The sequence below is a fragment of the Rhinopithecus roxellana genome, chromosome 6 (assembly GCF_007565055.1).
Source record: "Rhinopithecus roxellana isolate Shanxi Qingling chromosome 6, ASM756505v1, whole genome shotgun sequence".
NCBI lineage: Eukaryota > Metazoa > Chordata > Mammalia > Primates > Cercopithecidae > Rhinopithecus > Rhinopithecus roxellana.
Window position 1 is genome coordinate 88,625,863 of NC_044554.1, and position 17,209 is coordinate 88,643,071.

The following is a 17,209-nucleotide window of genomic DNA, read 5'->3' on the forward strand; positions in this document are numbered from 1 at the left end:
TTTAACTCTATTCATGAGGGTGAAGACCTCCTAACCGAATCACCTCTTAATATTGATGCATTGGGGATGAAGCTTTCAACACATAAACTTTGAGGACCACATTCAAGCCACAGCAGGTACCCTGTGGTTATTCTCTTTTTCTTTTTCTTTTCTTTTCTTTTTGTTTTGTTTGTTTTTTTTTTTTTTTTTTTTTTTTTTTTTTTTTTTTTTTTTTTTTAGAAAAATGCTCTTGTGTTTTGACTGGGGATAAATGCCTGTTGGCCTGAGCTTTGTGCAAGAGTGGAGATGTTTACTATTTCGTTGATAGTTCTCTCAGTCTCCCTGGGTTTTGGCCCTGCTCCTTGTTTCCATTCTTGAGTGCATTGACTCTGTGTCCAGGGGTTACATGGTTCTGCTGCTTTCAAATTCCTGCAGCTTTCTCAAGGCTGCTCTTTCTTCTGTTCTGCTGCAAGCCACTAATGCTTCTCCATTTACTTCTCGTCTTCTGAAAATTCATTAAAACTTCTTGTATGTTGGTGAGTACCCTCCCATTCTCTTGGCTGCTACAGGTTTATGTCTTTATTGATTTTTAATCATCTTAGGACTCAAGAGATACAGAGTCTAAGGTGGGGACTTTGTCTGTAATCTTGAAGCTGAGTTCCCTAATATGCTTAAGAGGAATCTCTTAAATTTCATACGTGTATGATTTAAGCTCAGGTTTGTTTGTTTGTTTGTTTTTAAATACATTTTATTGTGTATATTTGAGGTTTACGTGATGGTATTGAATACATTTAGATAGTAAAATGTTCACTTACAGTGAAGCAAATTAATATACTTATCATCTCACATAGTTACTCGTATATGTGTACATCTGTGACAAGAGCAGCTAAAATCTACTTAACAAAAGTCCCAAATACAATACAATTTTATTAACCATAATCTTCATGCTGTATATTAGATCTCTTGAGTTGTTCATCCTATGAATCTGCTGCTTTGGATTCTTTAACATATATCTCCCCATTTTAAGTCAAGCTTTGAGAAGTAGAATGTGTATGGAAACAGAGGATTGTAGAAGACAGACCAAATAGAGGACATGTTTGAGTCATGGTGTGGAGACCATGCTAGGTTTGAAAGACTAATGAGGACACCAGCCTAGCAGGAGCCCAAAGTTCCAGGAGAGTCACAGGAAATAGGGCTGGCAAAGGAATCTGGATCTAGAGCTTCTCGTTCTAGATGGGAAAATTTGGTCAATAGATTTTGAGCAAAGCAAAAAAGTAATGAAATCAAGATTTTAGAAAGATTAATTTGGCAGGACATGAAAAATGCTTTGAGAATAGGTAGACTGGAGGCAGAGAGCCAGCTAGGAAAAAATTGTGATCATCCGTTTGTGAAATGAGGGATGGTGGCAGCAGAAATAGAGAAGTAGGAAGTGATGTAGGCAAATCAGAAATGACTATGTATGGTACTCAGTGACTCATTGGATATGGAGGACAAAATGATGCTAAGTTTTCAGTACTAGATAACTACAAATAATTATTGACACTGATGTACTTAGAAAATTCACAGTCACCCATCTGACTTCCACCTCCTCTCTCTTCAAGATTAGTTTACCCATAGTAGAAATCTTGTTTTCCAGTCTACATTTTCATAGTTAGTGGTAGCAGAGATGCCTGGTGGTAGTGATGATGGTGGAGATAGCAGTGATGATGGAGGTAGTGATAATGGAGGTGGTGGTAGATATAGCGATAGTGATGGCAAAGGTGGTGTTAATAGTAACGATGATAATGTTCAAGATGGTGTTAGTGGTGGTAGTAATGGTGAGAGTGGGGATAATTATGAGGGATGTGAGGTGAAATAGTGGAGGTGATGGTACTAATGGAGGTAATTGAGACTGATAGTGGTGGTGGTGATAATGATGGTAATTATAAAGGGGGCTTGTGATGGTTATGAGGAAGGTGCTGATGGTGATGATAGTGGTGATGGAGATGATCTTGGTAATAGCGATAATGGTGATGGTAGGAGAGATAGTTGGATGGCGGTAGTGATGATGATGATGGAGGTGGTGGTGGTAATGGTGTTGGTAGGGGTGTTGGTGGCAATGGTAGAGGTGTGGATGATTTCAGAAATGGAGGAAGTAGTATTAGTAGTGGTAATGGTGCTGGTGATAATAGTGACAGATGATTGTTGTGGGGATGGTGGTGAGCAGGGTAGTAGTGAGAGTGATTGTGGTGATTATAAGTGGTGATGTTGATAATGGTGGTAATGATGATGGAGGTGGTGGTGATGGTAGTAGTGGTTGCTGTAATAGTGATTGTGCTGTGAGTGTTGTAGAGATGGAGGGAGTCACACTAGTGACTCCATGGGTGGTGGTGATGGTAATAGTCCTTGTGATTGTGGTTGGGTGTGGTGCTGCTATTGGGCACATCTTAGCTATGCAACTGTAACTTTAAGTCTTGATCTTACTCTTTCTACATATAAGGACTTTAGGAGAAAAGGGAATAGGATCTTACTCTTTATACATACAAGGACTTTAGGAGAAATAGGAATGTGGCTCTCCACAGAACTATGAGACCCTGCTCTATTCTCTAGCCCCAGGTGATTAGATGAGGAGTGGAAAGCTGACTCAGGGGAGCCAATCTTTAATCTGAGTTAAGAAGATTTCCTTTATTTTTTTATTTTTATTTTTTTTAGAGACAAGGCCTCCCAAAATGCTGGGATTACAGTCATGAGCCACTGCACCCAGCCTCAGTCAATTTTTCTTTACTTTTTTTTTTTTTTAAGATGGAGTTTCACTCTTGTTGCCCAGGCTGGAGTGCAATGGTGCAATCTCAGCTCACCACAACCTCCACCTCCTGGGTTCAAGAGATTCTCCTTCCTCAGTCTCCCAAGTAGCTGGGATTACAGGCATGCACCACCACGCCCAGCTACTTTTGTATTTTTAGTAGAGGCGGGGTTTCTCCATGTTGGTCAGGCTGGCCTCGAACTCCTGACCTCAGGTGATCCGCCCACCTCAGCCTCCCAAAGTGCTAGGACTATAGGTGTGAGCCACCACGCCCAGCCAAATTAAGATTTTCAACCTCTAAGATTTAGCTAAAGCCTTGGAAATTATGTTGTAAGATGTGAACATTTAAACTTAAGAGACTTGTGGAGTCAGAGCTTCAGTCATCACCATGGCAATGGAATGCTGCATAGAGTTGGGGTTAAGAAATAGCTCGCAAGCTATGAGTAACCAGAAAAGGCCAATGTGCCAAGAGAAACAGCAGAGGAAGCAGGTGGGTAGAGAGAAGCAGAATGAGTAAGAAGCAGCCTTCATCCCGCCTGACAATGTCCAGGCCCCTTGTGTTCCCAGAGACCCATCCATGTCTGCTCTGATCTTGTATGCCCATAAGCTTGCCAGTTGTATCTACTCCATAAACTTCCATTTTATTTGAATTACTTAGTATGTATGAGTTTCTGTTTCTCAAAGTGAAATACGAGGGACTAAGATATTCATGAAGTAAATTGCTCATTTTCCATGCTTTTTGCAGACTTCTTCAAAGGTCACTAGACCCTAGATACCACTATTAGATGCATTTGTGCTTGCGTCCTTCAGCCCTCTCCCAGACAGACCACATACCTAAGAATTTTATTTAAGACCAAGTCCATTTCTCACAAGATCCAAGCTTTACTTAACATAATCTAGTACTTAATAATTCCCCATTAGTATTTCCAAATCAGAGTTCCCTCCCCCATGGGACATCACATCCTGCTCCTCTAGTTGTGGGAATGTCTCTAGATTGTGTCTCCCACACCCTCTTGCTATGATCTTGTTTCTCTGGTTTGCATCCTCGTGACTTACACCTTGATCCTTCTCTGCCTGCCTCCTTCAGATGCTTAACTGGAACTCTCCATCTGACTTTGGTTTGGTTCATTCATAAGATCCTGACTCTGGTGTTGCTCTCCCACAGACAATGAAGGACAACTGATGGATGAGCTGGACTTGGGCCTGATGCCCTAGGTTTCTGCTGGGTTGGGAGAGAGGGGTGGAAAGCTAGAAAGAACCCTTTTCTACTACATACCATCCATGTACCAGATGTTCTATGACTTGGGAGATCAGCATTCTTGCCTTCATTTTATAGTTGATAAACCTGAAGCTCAGAGAGCTAAAAGTGACTTGCCTAAGTTTATATAGTGAATGAGTGCCAGATCTGGGGTATGAACCCAGGTGGATTTGACTTCAAAACTCATCTTTTGCTTTTAAACTGTGCTGACTTGCCAAGGAATTAAATAAAACCAACATTTGTTGAGCACTATGGCAGTAACTTTAAGTGGTCCCCCAATGTTCATGCTCTCCTTTTTTCTTAACAGCAAAGCCCTGGTTTGTTTTGGTATGGAAATGTGCCCCCCTAAAAGACTCTATACCCCAGGCTTCCTGAAGCAAAGTATGCCCATGCAAAAGCTGATATGATGAGATGGAAGGGTTAAAGCATGGTGGTGGTGGGAGGGAGGTTCCAGAAAAGCTGCTAAGAGCTTATAGTTCCTCTAGTTGATAAGTTCTCTCCTGTGCCCTTTCTTCTTGCTGCTAGAGAGCTCTAATAACCACTTTGGATATGAGGATATCCTGAAGAGAGCATCCATAGTCTAGAATAATGGAGACAGGGTCCCTGAGGTCTTCAGTGGTGCCATATCAGCTCTGGCCTTCCTGCTTCTGTACTGTTTTATGTGGAAGAGCTATAAATGCCTATTTTGTTTAAGCTACTTTTATAAGCAACAGGACTCAAGCACCTTCTCTATGTCAGACAGCATGCTAGCACTTTGATGTTTGGTTGCCTCTATTTCAGATGAGAATCCTAAGTTTCAGAAAGCTCAGGTAATTAACTTAATATCACACATCTAGTTAAGTGGCATGATTTGACACATTGCTCTAGTATAGTACAAATCCAAATTCCTGAACATGACGTATAAAATACGTGTGGGCTTCCATTTTGTTTTAGGCTTTTGAAAATGCTGTTCCCTCTGCCTAGAATTCTCTGCCTCTACTTTTCATCTGGGAAACTCCCAGTCATCCTTCATGACCCAGTCAAAGTACTACCTCCTTTTTGCAGTCTTTGCTAAACAGCTGTCTCAGGACACATCTTTCTTTTGCGCTCCTGTTGCCCCATGTTGAACCTTATTAAGGCGTTGTGTTGCATAAGACACGTACATTATGTTGCATAGTATGGTAATTGTTTAGATGCCTGTCTCCCCTCTAAAACGTCAGCTTCTTCTTTTGTTTTTTTGTTTTGTTTTGTTTTGTTTTGAGATGGAGTCTTGCTCTGTCACCCAGGCTGGAGTGCAGTGGCTTGATCTCAGCTCACTGCAAACTCCGCCTCCCAGGTTCAAGCAATTCTCCCGCCTCAGCGTCCCAAGTAGCTGGGATTACAGGCACCCGCAACCATGCCCAGCTAATTTTTGTATTTTTAGTAGAGACGGGGTTTCACCATGTTGACCAGGCTGGCCTCGAACTCCTGACCTCAAGTGATCCCCCCCACCTTGGCCTCCCAAAGTGTTAGGATTACAGGCATTAGCCACCATGCCTGGCCAGCTTCTTCTTTTTAAAAATTTTAGATTCAGGGGATACATGTGCTTTCTCGTTACATGGGTATCACATGCATAATGGTGGGGACTGGGTTTCATGTACCTATCACCCAAATATTGGACATTGTGCCCAGTAGGTAATAAAACATCAGCTTCCTTAGAGGCAAGATCTTTCCATTTCTATTCTCAGCGTTAGTTCACTGCTTGACACCAAAAAAGTAAATATTCATTGAATGACTGACTGCTTGAATGAATAAAAGCAGGCAATCATGTTCAATGGTATCTTTTATTAATAGCAAACTTCAGGGGCTTACCCTAGCATATTGAGGTTTATCTCCTCATGTCTCTAAAGCCACTTGGGAAGCAAAGAGGAGCACGTCCCTGGTGGGTTACTTTAAATGAAGATCTAAGATCTCAGGTCTCCATGGATGGAGACTTTTCAGCTCATTTTTAACTCTCCTTCCATAGCCCCTGCATCTAAAGATGATTGCAGCATATTTCCAATTCAAAATATCATTTTGTTGGAAGATGTGACTGAAAAGATTATAAAGGTGGATTTGATTCTTGCCTTAATCCTTTCAAAAAATGGAATCAGCTCTAACACAGCATCCTTTTTCAAGATTTTGAAAAGTCTGAATCCATTTTAAACTAGATTGTGATTGACAAAACCACGGGAACATTAGTGAACAGTTAAATGCTAATTAGCCAAACCCCTGCTACTCTCCCAGCTGTCAAAGGCAGAGATAGAGACAAAAGCTTCAATTAAACCTGAGTTGGTCCCCAAGGAGGGAGAGGTCAAAGGGGAGTGTTCAGTCAACTGTGAGATTATGTGAACACAGTCCCAAGTAATAATCGTAAAAAATCCAAATGTCCCTTTACATATTTAAAAATACATTATACTGACATTAAAACTCTCTTTTTGTCATTTTACTCTCCCCAATCTTCCCATCATTTCAATGTTTCCCATTATTTTTAGGATAAAGTCCAAAGCCTTTCTCCCGACTTTCTGCCCCCAATGAAAATTTCCAGTTGTATTTGTCACTTACTCCTTGCCCTGGAGCACCTGCCCACGGGTCAAACATGACCCCAGGTACATGGAGTTCAAGCTGAACTATACTCCAGCCTCCCCTTGGGCTGTCCAAATATGAGCTACCTATTCAGACTTAGCAACATGCTACTTCTTCTTAATCATCTGTTGAATTAAAATAATAGTCAGCAACACAATTTCACTTGTATAATCTCTTCTGCACCTTTCTACAGCTTTAAGAGGTAGCTGTGGGGAAAGATAAGTGCACCGAGACCAAGAAAGAATTCAGTGTCATTGTCCAAAGCCACACAGACACAAAGTGAAGAGCCAGGACTGGAGCCCAGAACTCAGAATGCAGCCCTTGCCCCTCTTGTCGCATCACTGACCAGCCTTCCCAGGTGGTGGCTCAAAGCCTGTGCCAACTCCCAAGGAGGTTTTCCTGTCTGGGGAAATGTGAGAAAAACATGATGAATTCTTCAAAAAGCTTAATCTAGTCAATTTACTAGACTCCCTTTTATTCTAACATTATACTTTTAGAATTAAAATGTAATTTATTTTTACTAAAGTAGTGGAAGTGAGTTATGGTTGCTTTTTTTTTCTTTTTAACCCTTACTTGGCATGATTAAAATTTGTCAAGCTGATGGTTATGCCTTGATTTTATTTGAAGTGTCAGTCCTTTATAAAATCTCCAAACTTGGAAAACACAGTGCTTGTGTGTTTCACCAAGGCCTTCTTTGACTGTACAATTTCAAATTGATCTTTACCTCTTTGCTCCTTAAAAGTACTAAATTATTGTATAATTTATTTGACAATTAAATGTAACTCTGTATTATGTCAGAAAACCAGCTCTATTATTCTGATGACAAATTCCCCCATGACTCCTTGCAGGCTGAGTTGTCCATTCTCTCCTTGGGCCATCCTGTCAGTAGAATAATCCCCCAGTAAAGCACCTGTCACTGCCCAGCTCCTATGTGTTTACTGGCCCTCTCCCCTTCTAGACCACGAGTCCATTGGAGTATGAATTCTGTGCCCTAACACCAGAATACCTATCTACATCAACATTGGGTAACCACCAAGAATATGATCTACATCTAAATGTAGGCTGCTGAACTGATGTTCAGTTGAATCAACAACATCCACAATAATAGCACCTAACATTTATTGAATCTGTCCTAACTACTTAAAATCACATTTTCTGCTCTACATGCATTATCTCATTGGAAGTCAACATCCATGAGCTGGATCATTGCAGTTTCAAATGAGATTCCATTTAGTTCAAGGAAAAAAATTTTGCAAACTGGATCATGCTTGGCCTTAAAAATAGGTAGAACAGGGAGAATGTAGACCCACCTGTATGCTGGAATTTAAAAAGCATTGACATGGTGCCCTTGCCTGTGAGATATGCACCCATCTCTCTCTTCCAAGCTCTACCATTGGAATTTAATCCTTTTCAGTAGTTCATTAGCTTTTTCCAGCTTTTAAAATGCAAATAATCCCGGGAAAGTATTTGCAAGGCATAAGATGGGATGGAGATATGAATGTGGTTATGAATTATGGTGGCATGGCGGTGGTGTTGAGGAGAAAAGATCAGGGAAGCTGCCTCCAGAAAACCCAAACTTGTCTACACAAAAAGACTTGAACTCAACCACTGGGCATTAATTCTCTATTTTATTTTACTGTTTCCACCCCAGTTTCTCCCAACTGATTTTCAAAATTTGAGCAAATATAATTCAGTATTTCTATTTAGCCTAAGTCCTCTATTCAAGTGAAGCTATGCTAATACCTATCCTCTAAAGATTACATTGCAGTAAGAAGATTTGTGTCCTTTGATAAATGGGTAAATTTGGGAAGATTCATAACTTTTATATAATTCTCACAGGTATTTAAAATTCCCAAAGTTTAAGAAACACCCATTTAGAGAAGATTACTATAAAGAATTAAAACAGAACTTCTTAAATTATGGACCACTGATGTTAGGATCAACTGGGGCTTGTTTTGAAATGCAGATTCTTGGGACCTCTAGCACACAACTCTTGAATTAGAAAATCTGGGGTGGATGTGTGGTATTATTTCTGAGGGCTCTCTTCTGTTCCATTGGTCTATATCTCTGTTTTGGTACCAGTACCATGCTGTTTTGGTTACTGTAGCCTTTAGTATAGTTTGAAGTCAGGTAGCATTATGCCTCCAGCTTTGTTCTTTTGGCGTAGGATTGTCTTGGCAATGTGGACTCTTTTTGGTTCCATATGAACTTTAAAGTCATTTTTTCCAATTCCGTGAAGAAAGTCATTGGTAGCTTGATGGGGATGGCACTGAATCCATAAATTACCTTGGGCAGTATGGCCATTTTCACGATCTGGATTCTTCCTACCCATAAGCATGGAATGCTCTTCCATTTGTTTAACCATATGATCTTTGACAAACCTGACTAAAACAAGAAATGGGGAAAGGATTCCCTATTTAAACTGGCTAGCCATATGTAGAAAGCTGAAACTGGATCCCTTCCTTACACCTTATGCAAAAATTAATTCAAGATGGATTAAAGACTTAAATGTTAGACCTAAAACCATAAAAACCCTAGAAGAAAATTTAGGTAATACCATTCAGGACATAGGCATGGACAAGGACTTAATGACTAAAACACCAAAAGCAACGGCAACAAAAGCCAAAATTCACAAATGGGATCTAATTAAACTAAAGAGCTTCTGCACAGCAAAAGAAACTACCATCAGAGTGAACAGGCAACCTACAGAATAGGAGAAAATTTTTACAATCTACCCATCTGAAAAAGTGCTAATATCCAGAATCTACAAATAACTTAAACAAATTTACAAGAAAAAATCAAACAACCCCAATGAAAAGTAGGCAAAGGATATGAACAGACGCTTCTCAAAAGAAGACATTTATGCAGCCAACAGACACATGAAAAAACACTCATCATCACTGGCTATCAGAGAAATGCAAATCAAAACCACAATGAGATACCAACTCACACCAGTTAGAATGGTGATCATTAAAAAGTCAGGAAACAACAGGTGCTGGAGAGGATGTGGAGAAATAGGAACACTTTTACACTGTTGGTGGGACTGTAAACTAGTTCAACCATTGTGGAAGACAGTGTGGCGATTCCTCAAGGATCTAGAACTAGAAATACCGTTTGACCCAGCCATCCCATTACTGGGTATATACCCAAAGGATTATAATTCATGCTGCTATAAAGACACACGCACATGTATGTTTATTGCGGCACTATTCACAATAGCAAAGACTTGGAACCAACCCAAATGTCCATCAATGACAGAGTGGATTAAGAAAATGTGGCACATATACACCATGGAATACTATGCAGCCATAAAAAAGGATGAGGTCATGTCCTTTGTATGGACATGGACGAAGCTGGAAACCATCATTCTGAGCAAACTATCACAAGGACAGAAAACCAAGCACCGCATGTTCTCACTCATAGGTGGGAATTTAACAATGAGAACACTTGGACACAGAGTGAGGAACATCACACACTGGGGCCTGTCGTGGGGTGGAGGGATGGGGGAGGGATAGCATTAGGAGATACACCTAATGTAAATGACGAGTTAATGGGTGCAGCACACCAACATGGCACATGTATACATGTGTAACAAACCTGCACGTTGTGCACGTGTACCCTAGAACCTAAAGTATAATTTAAAAAAAAAAAAAGAAAAGAAAAGAAAAAGAAAATCTGAGGTGGGATCCCAGAATCTGCATTTGAAAATCTTCCCAGAAGATGTACTTTAAAATTTGATTTAAAATTAAAAATTTGAGAACCACTAGCTTTAAATGAATTAAGGTTCAGGTTTAGTGGTATTGCAGTATTCTATAGTTATCCATATTTCTGAATTTTAATAGTTGAATAAATTCCTTGGATTTTTCTGAAAGACAGATATATCATCAGAAGTAATCATTTTTCCTCCTCTTTTCAGTTTCTATGATTGTTATTTCTTCTTATTGCAATGGCTGTGTAATAAGTAGATCAGGGATTGGTAAACTATGAGCCACAGTCCAAATCCATCTGTCTACTCTTTTTGTATGACCCATGAATCATTTTCACATTTCAAAATGGTTTTTATGAAGAACTTTCTTTATATCTTTCATGTTGTCTCTTGGCCAGCAAAGCCTAAAATAATTGCTACATGGCTCCATACTAAAAAAAGTTGGATGGTTCCTGTTGCAGACTAAGAAAGGTACCACCCAGAACCCCCATGCTGTGCAGTTGCAGAGAGTGCGGTCAGTAAAGTGTCTCCAGCTGGTGAGGACTCCTCCAGGTAGGCCAGCTCACTCAGAGCAAACCTTCCTAGGCAGCTTGTATGGCTCTCTAAGTAAGATGGGGTAGAAAGGCCAGGTGAGGAACACTTGTTCCAGAGCTACCACTAGCTTGGCCAAGGCTTTGCTGGGCTGAATCACAGTCTATTCTCTTTCTTTAAGAAGTCCTGCTTCCCACTCCTGCCCTTCACAGATTTTGATCCATAATGAACATCTTCTACCCCAAGCCCTGCCGTGACACCTGCTTTCAGAAAACCCAACCTTTGGCAGACTGTGCTTTTGAGTACAATATTAATAATCCTGATAACAACAAACCTATCTCCCTCCCTCCCTCCCTCCCGGTCTTTCTTTCTCTTTCTTTCTTTCTTTCTTTCTTTCTTTCTTTCTTTCTTTCTTTCTTTCTTTCTTTCTTTCTTTCTTTCTTTCTTTCTTTCTTTCTTTCCTTCCTTCCTTCCTTCCTTCCTTCTCTTCTTTCTTTCTTTCTTTCTTTCTTTCTTTCTTTCTTTCTTTCTTTCTTTCTTTCTTTCTTTCTTTCTTTCTTTCTTTCTTTCTTTCTTCTTTCTTTCTTTCTTTCCTTCTTTCTTTCTTTCTTTCTTTCTTTCTTTCTTTCTTTCTTTCTTTCTTTCTTTCTTTCTCTTTCTTTTTTTCTTTTTTGAGACAGGGTCTCACTCTGTCATGCAGGCTCTATCATCTTATTTCTAACTTGGAGAGACATGACTCTTGTTCATTGCTATATAAAATGTTTGTTGTTGATTTTAAGTGGATATTCCTTGTCTCTTTAAATAAGTTTATTACTATTTTTAAGACTGATAATATTTATTAAGAATTTTATGAAGAATGGGTTTTACATTTTATCATATATTTTAAGCATGTTTTATTTTTTAATTAATGTAAATAGATCACACTTAGAGATATCCTAACATTGAAACATGCCTGCATTCTAAACTTAGAACACTATGTATAAATTTTATTAATTCATTTGTATAGTACCTGCTAGTGTTTTAATTTTTAACATTTAATAAAATTAATAGTACTGTAAAATTAACTTTTTTTGGAGGCAATCTATAAATTTTAACATATGTACAAATCTGTGTAAATTGTGGGAGAATTGCTTGAACCCAGGAGGTGGAGGTTGCAGTGAGTCAAGATTGTGCCGCTGCACTCCAGTCTGGGTGACAGAGTGAGACCCCATCTCAAAAAAGAAAAATAAATACATTGATCATATTTATATGGGTCTATTTTCTGTGTGAGTCCTCCAACTTTCTTCTTCTTTTTCAAAATTGTTTGGGTTTTTCTAGTTTATTTGCATTTCTGTATGAGTTTTAGAGTCAGCCCATCTATACCTACAAAAATCTCCCAGAGGTTTTGATTGCAATGGAGCTAAACTTACAGATCAATTTGGAGAGAATGGGCATCTTGACTGTGTTGAGTGTTCCAATTCATGAATATGGTGTCTCCATTTATATAGGTCTTCCTCGATATTTCAGAAGGATTTGGTAGTTTTCAATATACAGATCCTGCACATGTTTTGTTAGTTTTATACCTAAGTATTTCTCTTTTATTTGAGCTATTTAAATGACATTTAATTTTTTTTTCAGTTCCCAATTGTTGATTGCTAATATATGGAAATACAACTGATTTGTGTATGTTAACCTTTTATCCTGTGATCTTACTAAACTTTATTAGTCTTAGGATTTTTTTTGTGTTTAATTTTATCAAATGCCTTTTCCACAGCAGTTTATGTATGATCATATAATTTTCATTCTTTAGTAGGTTTGTATGGTAGAGTACATTGATTGATTTTTGAATGTTAAACTAGCTTTGTATTTCTAAAATAAAACTAAAACTCACTTGTTTCATTGGAGGAACATACAAGAAAAAAATCCTACTGGTAATGTATCAGTCCCTTAATAAGTTGCTGGAATTGATTCGAGAGTGCTTTGTTGAAGGCTTTTTTTGCCTATATTCATTAGGGATACTTGTTCTTAGTTTTCTTTTTTTATGTTTTTATATTATCTTTGTCTGGTTTGGTATCAGGTTACTGCTGGCTGCATGAAGTGACTTGGGAAGGTTTTTATTCTCTTCTATTTTGTGGAAAAAAATGTGTAGAATTGCTACTATTACTTCTTTACATGTTAGAATTTACCAGTGAAATTATGTAAGCCTGGAGCTTTCATTTGAGGAAGGGTTTAAACTACCCAATTTCATTGCTACATATAGTACTAGTCATATTATCTATCTCTTTGTGGGTGAGTTTTGGCAGTTTGTGGCTTTCAAGGAATTAGGCCATTTTATCTAAGTTGCTGAATTTTTATTCATAGGGTTGTTGCAGTATTCCCATATTATTTCTTTAACGTCTATGATGTTTGTATTGTTACTCCCTCTTTCATTTCTGATGGTGGTAATTAACATCATTTCTATTTTTTTCTTTGTCAGTTTGTCTATAGATTTTCCAATATAATCAATATTTCAAAGAACCAACTTTTGGCTTTATTAATATTCTCTATTGTTTTCTTCTTTTCAATTTCATTGATTTCAGCTCTTGTCTTTATTGTTTTATTTCCTCTGCTTGGGCATCTCTATATTAATTGTTATGCTATCACATTTAAATGCTTAATCACCTAATTTTCTTTCAACTCTTAAATGGTTGTAGTATGTCTTCAACCAATTATTCTTTAAAAATATATGTCATATAATATTTTGAACACTTGACTCTGAAAATTTATCTTTGTTGGTCATACATGAAAGCCAACTTAGCTAGGTATAAAATTCTTAGGTTATAACACATTTTTTTCTAATTCAAAAACTTCTATTGACTTTTCATGTTTAACGGTTATGATTCTGGTTTGTTTTGAGTAATTTTAATAACCAAAGTTTATTTACAAAATTCAGACTAATTCTTTTGTTCCCATGCCAACAAAATACATTTGTTCACAGACAGTTGATGTGATGCATCATTCTAAGACTTGTTATGAGAGATAGAACCACATTTAATTTTGGCCACATCTTATTCTCATGACAGTTTGAATACATGCCTCTGTTTTCTGAAAAAAACAACTTTGAACCACGGTGTCAAAGACAACACCTTTTTAAAAATGTAGATGTAGCTTCACTGACATCTAGCATATAGAGATGCAAATTCAACATACAGAGATGTCTGAGGCTACCCTGGTTCTTGTTCCATCATAGGAAACTGATTTTCCCTCCTGCAAACGAGAATATTTTCTTTATTTTTGCAATTCAAGTGTTTTGCCAAGAGGTTTACAAGTGTGGGCCAATTTTCAATAATTTTTATCTGGAATGTAGTGAGTTCATCAAATCTCCAGGTCTTTCTTCTGCTCAGAAAAGTTGTATTAGATGATATATTTGATTATTGCTTTGTGTAGCATTTCTGGTTATGTACAATTCAGGTGTCTCCTTTGTAAATCATAATGATTTGCCAATTCCTATTCTGCATGTCTACTGACTTTCAATTTTCATTGTATGTTTTTTCTCGGTAGTCAGTTCTTATTTTGTTAACTTTTAATCTCACCTTATTCTCTTATTTTCAGAATAATTTTCAATTTTCATTGTATGTTTTTTCTCTGTAGTCAGTTCTCATTTTGTTACCTTTTAATCTCATCTTCTCTTATTTCCAGAATAATTTGCCCCTATTCATTGAGGTTATTTCTATTTACACTCTTCTTAATATACCAGTTAGTTTTCTGAAATTGTTTTCTAAATCTTGCAGTAAATATTTCCTAACCTTATACTTTTCTTCTGAGTCTTTGTTACATTGTTATTTTTCCTTTTTTCTAATTACCTAAAATTAACTTAATTTCATTTTCTTCTCTTTACTCAGTCATTGTTTAGATCAAGGTCTTGCAGGCAGTAGACGTTCAGTGGACATTTGTTTAATGAATGAGAGGGGTAAGAAAGGTGAAATCTTTCCAGATATTGGGTATATGAATTACCTTTGACCCTTCTTTGACTCCACTTATGTAATGGTCGAACTCACTTTTCAGATCTGTAGCTGCAGGCTAACTGATTTGCACAGTTTCCAATCTAATACCCAGGCTTTCAACTAATGTGTCTTTCTATTAAGATGGCATCTATTCCTACATCTGATGTCCACCTGTCTGATAGTGATGGAATCCATGAACAAGCATAATTCCCATGGCTATCAACCTATGTCTGCACATAGCTAAAGTAAGTTTCTCTTGGTAGTTACTAATCCCATGTACAATGCTAAAATGAAAGTTTTCTACCTGGCATTTGCTCTTTGACTTAAGAAGATGTCATTAGATCAGAGAAGTTTATAGGCAGATGGGAACAGTAGTTCAGTTGTGTTTGGTCATTGAAGGAAAGACTTATGCCCAGTGTTCTGGGTGGTGAAACTGGAATCTCTGAGTCAGTGGTGGTACAAAATAAAGTAAATACAGTATCATCCTATGTTTTATCTCTTTTTTTGTATGCCCATTTATTGTGAAGTTAGAAGATACAAAATGCAGTGCTATGAGCCAACATCATTTTGTGCCAGAAGTCCACTTCTAGTATATCTTTAAAGTATTAGGTTTTGTTGTAAAATCCAGCCAAAATCTAAGGCATTTATTTTGAATGAAGACACACTGCTATTTGCCTTATCATATACACCTCCTCCTACACACTCTTATATGTAAATATGCCAAAATCAAATACTCACATTGTACACTCACTCCAGACACTTGATAAAGGACTTTTGAGGTAATTTATAAATATTTATTAAAGTAAAATAATAGCAATTGTTGTCAAAAATAGCATCCACTAGAGTATATGCAAAACTGAAGGTCTTCAAAATCATTTTATGTTGGCCCATTTTTTTCATTCTATTATAATGCTGACATGATATTCTTTTCCAAATCACTTCAGAGTTATCAACTCTTCTCTCTCACAAATTCCCAGTCCAATTAGCAAATCCTTATGTATCCCATCACACTATTTTTTATAGCGTCTTACAAAGTTCCACATCCAACATTATCTATTTCTAGTCTGTGGTTCTTCCCATAGGAATTCTTTTGCAATTCTTAAATGTCAAATCATTTATTTTCAAAAGAAAAACGATAAACAAATTGCAGAAAAATGTGTGTTTTTCTCCCAAGAAAGATTACTGCAAAATGTAGGAAAAACTCATAGACCTCTGATTTATCATCTACAATAATCCTGCTTTCCACATCGGCCTCAACTAATCCCACACTTCTTTCCTTCTTAATTGCAAACGCATAGCTGGGGAATGGCATTAACTATGGAACCAAAGGCAGGAAAATGCTCAATTTAGAAAGCTAGGAAGACACGGGCTGTATATAGTTAGGCATTTTTCATTTAAAACATTTTTAGCAGCCATCCTACTGATTGATTTTCTTCACTCTCTATTGGCATGTGTTTTTTAAAAGGCAGTTAACATGGTCCAAACCACTGTTTTTATTGTTTTTAGATCCCTGTTTTTCTTTGTTTGAACAATGGGCTGTAATCATGTTTTCTCAGGTCTCTTAGAAGCTACACTAATAAGAAGTAGCAGACAGTTCTGTCCCATGCATTCTAAAAGCAGCTTTCTCATGTGGCAAGACAAGAAAGGAAAGAAAAAAAAATCATCGAACGAAAAATGAGGCCCTATATCTGAGAGCCTGTGAGGTCATGTCTGCACAGCATTTTGGAGTCCCGCTAACGTTTTTCTAATGGAGGCAGGGGTGGGTTGGTGATGACATAAAGGGCCCCTGAGAGGAAACTGTCAACTTTTGCTGAGGTGACAAGACCAGTTGAGAAAAACAAACAAACAAACAAAAAATGATACAATCAGCTCTCTACTCCCCACCTCCTCCACTTGCAGAAATATCTGAATCACCTCCATAGCCTTCCTCTGCCTCCTTTGGAAATAGGTGTTGATGTACAAATCAATACTCTTTAGTTCTTACTACCCTCACTGGAAAAAGTACAACGTTGGCCAAATGTGTTTCTGAAAAGTTTATTTCCAAGTTAAACCCAAGGCACAGTTGTGCCCACAGGACCATCTGTTGGCTCATCAAATAAGCACCAGAAAATACATCTGGCTGTGCGTTTGGGAAACAAAGGTTAATTTCAAAATTGGCAGAAGAATTTGTGGGGGGATATCTCTCATTGTCTTGTGCAGTGACTTATCAGATCACCTTAGTGAAGAAAGGTCCCAAAGAGCGTGGTCCAAAGGCCGAGTAAAGCAGAGAGTCATGAACTGCTCTGCCTCACAAGCTGAAGCTTGGGTTCCCAGGGCAATCCCTAGAAGGAAGAGAGCTGGTCCTGGAATAGAAAAGAGAGGACTAGGATGGCAGAGTGGAGGGAGACAGCCCAGAAGAGTGGCTGGAG

At 38.0% G+C, this 17,209-nt stretch overlaps 1 long non-coding RNA gene across 1 annotated transcript in view; it reads left to right on the forward strand.

Annotated features, from left to right (window-relative positions):
- The first annotated feature begins 429 nt into the window (after positions 1–429).
- The window catches only part of LOC104660680, a 67,233-nt gene continuing 50,453 nt past the window's right edge, over positions 430–17,209 (forward strand). Inside the window, exon 1 of the long non-coding RNA XR_747738.2 lies at positions 430–515. This is a non-coding gene — a long non-coding RNA (uncharacterized LOC104660680). The remainder of the gene's footprint in view (positions 516–17,209) is intronic.